This window comes from Phyllostomus discolor, chromosome 3 (assembly GCF_004126475.2).
Source record: "Phyllostomus discolor isolate MPI-MPIP mPhyDis1 chromosome 3, mPhyDis1.pri.v3, whole genome shotgun sequence".
NCBI classification, from domain to species: Eukaryota; Metazoa; Chordata; class Mammalia; order Chiroptera; family Phyllostomidae; genus Phyllostomus; species Phyllostomus discolor.
This window is the reverse complement of record NC_040905.2, coordinates 77,863,357-77,873,583: the sequence shown is the minus strand read 5'-3', so window position 1 is coordinate 77,873,583 and position 10,227 is coordinate 77,863,357. Positions and strand designations below refer to the sequence as shown.

General features: G+C 43.3%; 1 pseudogene; it reads right to left on the bottom strand.

Moving 5' to 3' along the window:
* Nucleotides 1-9,316: 9,316 nt before the first annotated feature.
* LOC114511828 lies at nt 9,317-10,011 on the bottom strand (annotated as a pseudogene).
* Between the last annotated feature and the right edge of the window lie 216 nt (nt 10,012-10,227).

Sequence of the window (10,227 nt, the reverse complement as noted above, 5' to 3'; positions counted from 1 at the left end):
AGGCTTCTTTTTTGTTTGTTTGTTTTGTTTTGTTTTCCTCAGCTTAGAAGAAATGATTTATTGTACACATTGCACTCAGCCACAGATGAGAACAGAACCAGTCCAGAATGGCACAGGTCCAGGGCAAAGGACCCAAAGGGACTGTTTTTGTAAGAGAGGGTTGGTCTCTCAGAAGGTGGTCACAGCAATCAGATGGCATGTATGTTCTAGATCCATCGAGAAGTTCTAGGTAGCAGGCATGCAGTCCAACAATTTGTACCAGTGTCCCCAGCCTCCAGCCTCCCTTATTTCTGCTCCTGTGGCTTCCATGGGGGCACCAGGTAGCAGGTGACTTGAACATCTGCCTCATCTTTCTTCTTTTGCGCTTCAGCCTGAGCATTGGCTTCCCATTCCACATGGCTCTCATAGTGTAGAGGTCTCTAAGATGGTGCAAGGCCAAGAGTGGGCAAGGCTTCTAATTCAAGTTCTTCCAGGTAGTCGAGGGAGGGGAAGAAGTTTCTATTGAGCCCCAAACAATCTGCGTGTGTACCATAGAGGCACATTTTGGGGTGACTGGTTGTGAACTCCCGAACAACGAAGCATCCTTTGAGCCTCTGTATGATGCTATGGCAGACTGTGCATTGCTCTTTCAAAACCAATTTTCTTTACTCTAACTCTAGAACTCCAATTTAATTTGGGTGGAACAATGTGCCCAAGTTAGAAATACTAAGCTTCTCAGACTGCTTTGCAGCTAGACCACATAACATAGTTCAGATTCTGACCAATGAGAGGTACCAGAAGTGGAAATTGCTGGGTGGGGCCTTTAGGAAAACTTCTTCATAAAAGGGGAACTTGGCTTGCATGCATTTTTTTTTTTTACTTTTCTTTCCAGGTCCTAACCTCTTTACTTTGTCCTGGATTGTGGACAAGAAACTGAGAAGTGGGCTGTCTTGTAATCAGAAGGACTAAAACCACACAATAAAGATGGAGGAGGAAAAGTAAATATAAGCTCGCATTCCTAATAGCATTGTTGAACTGCCTTACCAAACTTAGGCTGCTTATACCCAGACTTCATGCTGTGTGAGAGGAATGCAGTCTTCTCTGTCTAAGCCATTGCGGCCAGACTTCCATGCCATGCAGCTGAACGTGATCCCGAAGCAAGCCACCAGCACACTCACACACCAGCAGGCCCGGCTGACGTGGTTTTTCATTTCTTCTGTAGGTGTATATTTTCTTGATTGCGAAAATCTAACCACTTACTGTATTGCTTTAAAAGTAATGTTTAAAAGTCTTGTTTACAATAATGTTTATTCACAACTGTGTGGTCACATACCCAGGAATAATGATTAAATCTATGTTACTTTCCTCCTTTGTTTTTACTAAGTCCATCAGGTGACTTCTATCAGCAGCCAAAATTAGTATTGATAGAGTGCTTACCCCCAAATACTTTGTTTTCAAAAATGAAATAACAAAGGTAGAGCCTTATAATTGAAACACTTTGTAAAATCTCAAATGTCAAACAACTTTCTCATTTCTGATATTCCTTCACTTTCATTTAGGCATTTCTAGGCACCAGAATAAATCTGTATATCCAGCATTTTGAATCTAGGTACAAAGTCAACAGTAAGCAGACCAGCACGAGAGGGCTTCTCTACCGCTAGGCAGGGTGATTTCCCTGGGGTCAGGAATTAAAGGTAGAGTGAAGAGTGGAAAGACACTCTTGGAGTTTGGGCTAAGAATCCCAATGCAGGAGCAGTTTTCTAGAGAAGCAGCAGAATTCATTTTAAGGGCATAACAGCCCTGGGGAGTGTGTTTTGGGGAACGATGGAGAAGAGGCTGTACCCACCTTGTGGCATCAGGAGAACTGGACAGAAAACTATGAAGAGAATGGGAGTTTCCTCCCAGAAACTTTGGGTTTGGGACTTTCAGAATGATATGGGGAGGAACTATAGTTTTTTATTTGGGTGTCAGTGAACAGTTTGACCTAAGATATTGGAAAATTTTGGAGGGACTGGGGTTGCATCTGTAAAATCACCTAACACATGTGTCTGGAATGTGGTAGATATGTTAGGTAGGATAGGCAGTTAACCAAGGCAGGGAAGAGGAGGGAGGTATGTCTCACCCAACAACCCAGCAGCCCTGAGCCTGGTGGGATAAGATTGCCAGGTGTTCCAAACATCGTAAGAAACACTGTAACAAAACAGTAGGAGGGCAGCCCTTGAAGTTCTGTATGTATCTTTTCACTGGGGAAGAAAGCCTTTGAAACTGTATTCGTCACAAGGTATAGAAGGGGGAAAAGGTGGGGGTCCACAGTGCCCAAAGATAAAGCAACTTTGGTTAATTGCTTGCCTCTGGTCACTACCTGTTTTACCAGGGGATCCCTAGTACTTAGAGAAAGAGCCCATAAATAACTGGGCAATTGCTGCAACTTGAATTAACTGCTTTCTGTCATGTATCTGTTTTGCAACAAGATGACCAAATGTTGCGTGGAGCAAGATAAGAATTTGGGAAACAGATTCCCACACATGCCCACATTTGGGTAGTCACGTCCTCTGGAGAAGCTGGCACCGCCTTTACTGACCAATCAATATATAAGTCCCTCCCCCATCCCACAGTCATGTAAGTCCTCAGGATGAAGGACCTGATACTTTTGCTGCACTGTTTGCCCTTTACTTATGCCTTTTCCCCTGACCTTGGCTAGGCCTGTTCTCTTCCATGAGAACCTATCACTGCTAAGCTTTGCTTGCACTGGTAGGCTTGCTGATCCGTAATTCCTTAGTGCATCAGCAAAAAGAACTGAGTTTTTCCCACAACATTTTTCCACTACAGGCTTGTCAAATGTGAATATGTTCATTGGGTCTATTTCCAAGATAAGCATACATATAATACCAAAGCTTATTGAGAATATACATTAAAACAATAGTCTGTCAAGCCAAATTATTGAAATTAAAGATTCAGAATAAAGAAACACGTATGGAGTATCACTTTGTGCCAAGCACGGTGCTGGATGCTTTTACATGCATTTGCACCCATGCCTTGCAATAGTCCTCTCCATGGAGATTTACTTTGCTCATCTGGCCAAACTAGAAGCCCCACTGCTGCCCCTTCTGAAGACCTCCCATGCGGATCATGACCAGGATGCTCTATCCCTCTGGAGGAGCTTAAGGAAGGGACCAGAAGGTTCTGAACACGTGTTCCATTGCCTCACCCTTGCCCCCACAAGGCTTCTGGGTAACAGCGACTTTTTTTCCTAGTTGTGTATGCTTTGCACTCAAGAGCTATATTTATACCTACAACATTTTTTTTTAATATTTTATTTATTTATTTTTTAGAGAGGGAAGGGAGGGAGATAGAGAGAGAGAAACATCAATGTACGGTTGCTGGGGGTTATGGCCTGCAACCCAAGAATGTACCCTGGCTGGGAATCGAACCTGGGACACTTTGGTTCCCAGCCCGCGCTCAATCCACTGAGCTACGCCAGCCAGGGCTTACCTACAACATTTAATGCCCTCCATTAAGTCTGTATCCTTCCACTGGAGAGAGCTACAGCGCATTCATTCCACCTGATGGGACATCTCATTTAAGGGAATGGGTGGGGAGAAGTCATACAGCAGAGAAACTGAGGTAAGGAGGGACTAAACCTAAATTATAGTCAGGTGTTGTAGTTTTTTCAATTACAGTTGATGTACATTAGTTTCAGATGTGCCATATCATGACAAAACATTGATATAACTTACAAAGTGATCACGCCAATGAGTCTAGGGGCCCTCTGATGCCAAGGTAGGTGTTACAGCTTTACTTCTTTTTAATGTACCAGACCAATGCTTCTCAAATTTGAGGGCAATATTAGCCTTTTCAAGAGAAAAATATTCTCATAAAGTTTCAAGAATATGTTCATTACTTCAGTGGGAGAAACACTACTTTAAGAAATAAAAGTCAAGCCCTGGCTGGCGTAGCTCAGTGGAGTGAGTGCGGGCTGCGAACCAAAGTGTTGCAGGTTCGATTCCCAGTCAGGGTACATGCCTGGGTTGCAGACCATGACCCCCAGGGAGACACCCACATTTATGTTTCTCTCTCACTCTCTCTCTTTCTCCCTCCCTCCCCTCTCTAAAAATAAATAAATAAATCTTCATAAAAAAGCTCTATGTAAATGTTTGTTTAAAAAAAAGAAACAAAAGTCTCATTTTACCAAAAAAATGTTTTTTCAGGTGTGAATTACCACTGCGAATGAATTCTCTCTTCATAACAAGTAAGATGACTTTTCTACAATATTTAAAATGAAAACTTGCCTTGACTGGTGTAGCTCAGTGGGTTGGTCATTGTCCCACAAACCAAAAGGTCACCAGTTCGGTTCCCAGTCAGGACACATACCTGGGTTGTGGGTCGGTTCCCAGCTGGGAGTGTGCAAGAGGTAACTGATCAATGTTTCTCTCACGCATTGATGTTTCTCTTCTCTTTCTCCCTCATTTCCTATCTCTCTAAGACTAAATAAAAATATTTAAAAAAAAACAAAAATAGACACTCAACATTTAAAATTTCTCACAGAACTTCCAAGCCCCTAAGAATGTAGCAAGTCCCTCTGACTCCCTGCCTTAGTTCAAGAAAACCTACACCAACCACAATTTTATCTCTTTAAAAAACAGCTCCCCATTGCCTATGGAGTCTTTTGAGGCCCTGACACTGGGAAGCACCACCCTGTTCCTCTGCCGTGGGTTTATAGGGGGAAAGGCAGCGTGATGTTTTCATCTGGTTCCTGTAGAACACAGTCGATCCACATTCCACCAGTCTGGGTTTGCTGCCTGTGTGGCTGGCCGATGTCATAGCCACAGGCAAGGTGTTCAACTTTGTTTTTCACAAGTTTTAAGCTGCTCTCGCCCTCACATTCTCAAGTGCCAGACATCCTCTGGGTTCGGTTCTCTGACCTGAAGACACTGCCCACTGCACCCAGTCACTGGTGTTGCAAGTGCTCCAAGGTCTTAGAAGAGCTTTGTCCTCTGAGGCTGCTGGCTTCCCAAAAATCTGAGTCATGCTTTTGTGATAACTTCTGGTTGCTTGCCCTATGGTGTCTCCTGGGGGCTGGGATCATTTTCTGTAAGGACACAGCAGAATCATGTTACAGTGTCCAGGGTGTAAGAGCAGCACTTGGCACTGACACGAGAAACACACTACTGTGACCTTAAGACCATTATGGAAATGGGCCAAACCATGCAAAGGCTTGGCTTAACCCATTAAGGGGCAAAACAAGGAGAGGATTGGCTAGGACTCCCAACAAAAACTTTGTAAATCAAAAGACTCATTGTGGGACTCTTCTAAAATGTCAGACAGAAATTTCAGGGTGCTACTTATTAATAGTTCTGTTTGGTTCATATAAAAACTGTTGCTGCAAAAATACTGATCATTAAAAATCTCATTAAAAAATGTTGATGTCTTTCAGTGGTAGGACAAGTAACTTTTTCCTGCTTCATATTTCTGTAATTTCCAAATGAGCTACAATGATGCAAGGGTAGGAATTTAGACTCAGACTGACTGGCTCCACTATTTAATACCTATATGGCCTTGGATAAGTACTAATCTCACTCTACTTCCATTTCCTTCTGTAAAATGGGGAGAATAATATTAATAATATCTGCCTTCATGAGGCTCTTGTGAGGATTAACTGAGACCATTCAAGTAGAGATTATAGTGCCTGGCATGTACTAACTATCCCCAAATTTTAGCTATTACTGTTACTACTATGCTTTATTAATTCTAAGGCTCACTTCTCTCTCTCTCTCTTTCTCAGTTTGAACTTCTTTCTAATTGGGATGTATCTTACATTAGATGGTAGATATGACTTAATGGAGAGCCCCTGTTTCTATCTTGGTAATACATGAAACAGAAATGCACCTTGAGCCAATGCTTTTTGTGTGGGGAGAGCAGTTCTTTCCTATCTTACATTTCCTATAGCAGTTCTTTCCTATCTTACATTTCCTATGGAGGGTGTGAAGCGAGAGCATTGAGCCCAAATGCTGCTGGCCTCTCTACCCCTTTCTTATCCTCCCATTGAGAGGAGTGCCTCCCCAGCTGAAGAATATCACAGGAGCTGGGCTGCAGAGACTCACTTCTCCCTTGCCTGGTCCTCTTGGGACTATGGCAGTATGTAAGAGGTGAGCTGGAGGCAGGGGAGTGGGGGGCAATGGGGCATTTGCAGCCAACCTGGAGAAATAGATGAGGAGTAGAGGTAATTTGGGCACCAAAATGGCAGTCTTAGACGGGGCTTTAGGTGGGGCCAGGTCACTCAGATTTTTGACCATGGAGGTTTGATGCAGTCAGTCTGAACAGCTAGTTGTACAATGAACTTTTACCTGCTGCAGTCTAGGCCAAAGTCCCTTTCCCTAGGGCTATAGGGTATTTCGAGCTTGCTGGTTACTACTGCTTATGAAGCTCTCTATTCACAGGCCAGTGACTGTCTTTTATGGGGGAGGGCCCAGCAAATGTATGGGGTCCCAGGTTGGTCTCAGCAGACAGCCATGGGAGGCTGGTCAGCAAGCAGACAGTGGTATTGCTGTCTTCAGCAAAGGTACGGTTCCCAAGTGGTGGCTTTTCTGTGCAGGCTGCAGCTTGTCCTTGGGTTATACAGGCAAGCATGCTCTGGCCTCCAGGGTTCTTGCAAAACCAGTGGGCCTCAGAGGGATTAATAGCTGGAGGAGCTGAGGCAGTCATCCAGTCTTAGAAAAAAGAGATTTTTTAATAGTTTATTTTTTATTGTATTATTTCCATTACCATTTATCATACCCCTTTTCACCTCTACCCACCACCTTCCCACTGAGAAAAGAGATTTTTTTTGGACATACTAATAAAGCAGCATTCTTTTACTGCTTTTATAATGCAATACAGCTGAGGGGTGTGTGTGTGTGTTGCAGAGGATTTCAATTATGAGTGCCAGACCTCAGTAGGGATCAAGCTGGTCTGCACAAAGGAGAAAAGAGTGAACAGTGAAGAATGTAACCTTGGATTTACAGGACTTGTGCACAGAGTCAACAAGCACTCCCTACCATGTGATATTGATGTGGCTCAGATTAGAAGGCAGAGTTCTTAGGACTAGTGAACCAGCAGCAAGAGTAGTAAATACAGCCTCTGTGGGTGTGGAGAGCAGGACCAATAAAATGGCATTGGTGTGGTCAACATAGGATAAGCATGTAAAACAAATTCGAGTCCCTCACATCAACCCAAATGGCTGCCAGTCAGCCACGACATTTTGGTTCAAGAGGGAAACTACATAAGTCATGCTAGACACATCGGGCAAGGAGACACACCTAAGACATCTGCACACATAACCAGAAGAGCCATGTCTGCAGAGTGAGACCACCCCCACACAGGCTCCTGGGCAAATTCCCTACTTGCCATCAGGGGTACCAAGGCATTTATCAAGGGGCCTAGAAGGGTAGAGAACACCACTCTCAAGGGTATGACTGAGGCAGGCTCCAGACCACTGCTGAAATCGCCCAGCTCCACAGACCACAGTGCTGTTCCATGCCACGCTGATCTCCCTGGGCATTGGCCACTGGAGGCTCTGCCCTGCTGGGCTTCATCTGCCTCCACTGCCCACCTAGCTCTGCAGATCCTCCCTTGCAAGATGCTGATGGCTCCCTTGCCCACCGTGCTGTCTCCGGACCTGCTGACTGAGACTCTGGGACTCCGGTTCCTTATCCCTGAATTCTTTCATGTGGTGTTACTACTCATTGTTTGAGTGATTAGTATTATTATTAGTTTAGTATTGATTTGCATTAAATCTGCATTAATAAAAGCTGAGTGAACCTGCATTAATAAAATCCAGGTGAGTAGCACAGTCACCTGTATTGTGACTCCCTGTTATTTCTTGGTGCCAGTGTCACCTGTAGGACTGGTGGTCACACAGGTGGTTCGGCGCTTTTGGTTCTTAAGGCCCGGTCAGACATCTGAGTGGGCCTGAGGCTGACTTATGGAAACGACTTTACCACGGACATACACTCGTGACAATGGGCAGAGACAGAAGAGGCCTGCTCACATAATAATGTGAATGCTCTGAGCTAACTGGGGCCCACATTCAATTCAATACTGGGGCGCTAGTGAGGGAAAACGTGCACTCTGACGGAAAACTATGTGGCTGTGTCACATCTAGACCAGCACACACCCTTCACTGTTACCTGATTCTGATTGTATGGGAGCTATTTTACAACTGTGTAAGTAAAAAATAACAGAAAGCAATGCAAAATAGTTCTTGTTTATAGACATGGAAATGATTCCTTCTGTGGAGGGGCAGCCCTTCCACCGCTATCCTATGCAAAACCAGTTTTGTGTTATTTACACATTCATTTCAACATTCCTTACTCCATAAAAACCATGCTACTCTGACTTCTCCTTTGAACCAGTCATTTGGTTCTTCCATTTAATCAATTAATTAAATAAAATCTCTATAATACATGTTTATTTATATATATATATGTGAGTCATAATGTTGCTCCTTTTGAAAATATTTTTTTAACACCAGGAATTTGGAATTCAAAGGGGAAATAGAAATTTAGAAGGTTTTAAATATGGGAAAGAAAGGCACCTTAAATAAGACTAGGATGCCTCCAAGTCAAATTTCTAGATTTTATTCAAACAGCAATAACTTTTTTGTTTGTTTGTTTGTTTGTCTTGAAAATGCATTAGATTTTAATTTTTTTTAAAGATTTTATTTATTTATTTTTTTAGGGAGGGGAGGGAGGGGGAGAGAGAGACACACACACACACACACACACACACACACACACATCAATGTGCGGTTGCTGGGGGTTATGGCCTGCAACCCAGGCATGTACCCTGGCTGGGAATAGAACCTGGGACACTTTGGTTCCCAGCCCGCACTCAATCCACTGAGCTATGCCAGCCAGGGCTAGATTTTAATTTTTAATAACTAACATTATTGATTTAGAAGGTTTTTTACTGAATAAGGAATAGAACACTAATTACATAAAAGTATACATATGTAAAAAGTAGTTCTCCCTATTCCCAGGGGGAAAAATAACTACTTGAATATTCAAGTGTTTTGCTTTTTCATTATAATTGAAGTCCTGGTCATCTCACTTGTTAGCTCTGTGACTTACATATTTAAATTAAATGTCATTAGACAATGTACAATTTATAAATGTAAGGTGTCACTGTGAGTAAATAGTCTTCCATGAGTGGATTTGTCCCTTCTCCAACCTCTAATGAAGCAGCAGCACAGTTAAGTGCAATTCTATGAGTAAATGATCCATTGCAGCAAACGCTAGTTCTCATCTCCACCTTGTATGTGTGTGAGCCTATTAAAAGGCTCAGGAAACCTGTTTAACTATCAACAGCAGGATGAGCTGGGCTTGGGCTTTCAGTGCAGATGACTGTGTCTCTCTGCATCAGGTGGTCTGACCTATCCTCAGTAGCAAGCACTGTTCCAACTGCTTCTTCAAAGGCCACTGTGACATTGGTGGCATCTTTTGCGCTTGTTTCAAAGTAAAGGTAATGCCATTGTTCCTACACCAGGCTTGGGGTTCTTCTGCAGACACTTGCAGATCACTTATGTTGACCTTGTTACCCCAAATCACAAAAGGAAAACTTTCAGGCTCTTTAGAGCTGCATGATATAAAAATTCTTTCTTCCAGTTAACTCAAGCTCTGGAGGCTCTGAGAATCATTGACACTAAAAGGGAGCAGGCCACAGTCAGAAACTGTAAAATGGGGTCCTTGGGCTTCCACATAATTCTTGACTGGCTGTGTCCCAAATCTGCATGGTAACAAAATGTCCCTCTAACTCCAAATCTTCATTTAAAAATCCCACACCTATTGTATGGACATACATACAATATCAAACTTATCAAACTTATTAGTTACATATGTGTTCATTAGGGAACTTTTCCCAACTCCACCATCTCCGAGGAGAATTACTTTAAAAAGTGATGCTTTTCCTGCCATTCTTAATCTCAAGATCTTTGACTTCAGAACTCTTATTTGTTCAATGCAAGCATCATCATTATCTCTAGGGCTCTTGGGAAGATTTACTCAGACATTGGGGGCCAGGGGTGGGGAAGAAATGCAGCGTTGTGCCATGGTTATTACAGGAGTGCAGAAAGTTTCTCTGGGCCACACAGAGGACATCTGGGAGTCCCCAGCTGGCCTGTCCAGGTGCAAAGAGGAAAGCAAGAGTGTTGGAGGCCCCACAGGCTGGACAAGGTGGTGGGACCACTCAGGTCCAAACTCCAGTGGCTCCTGC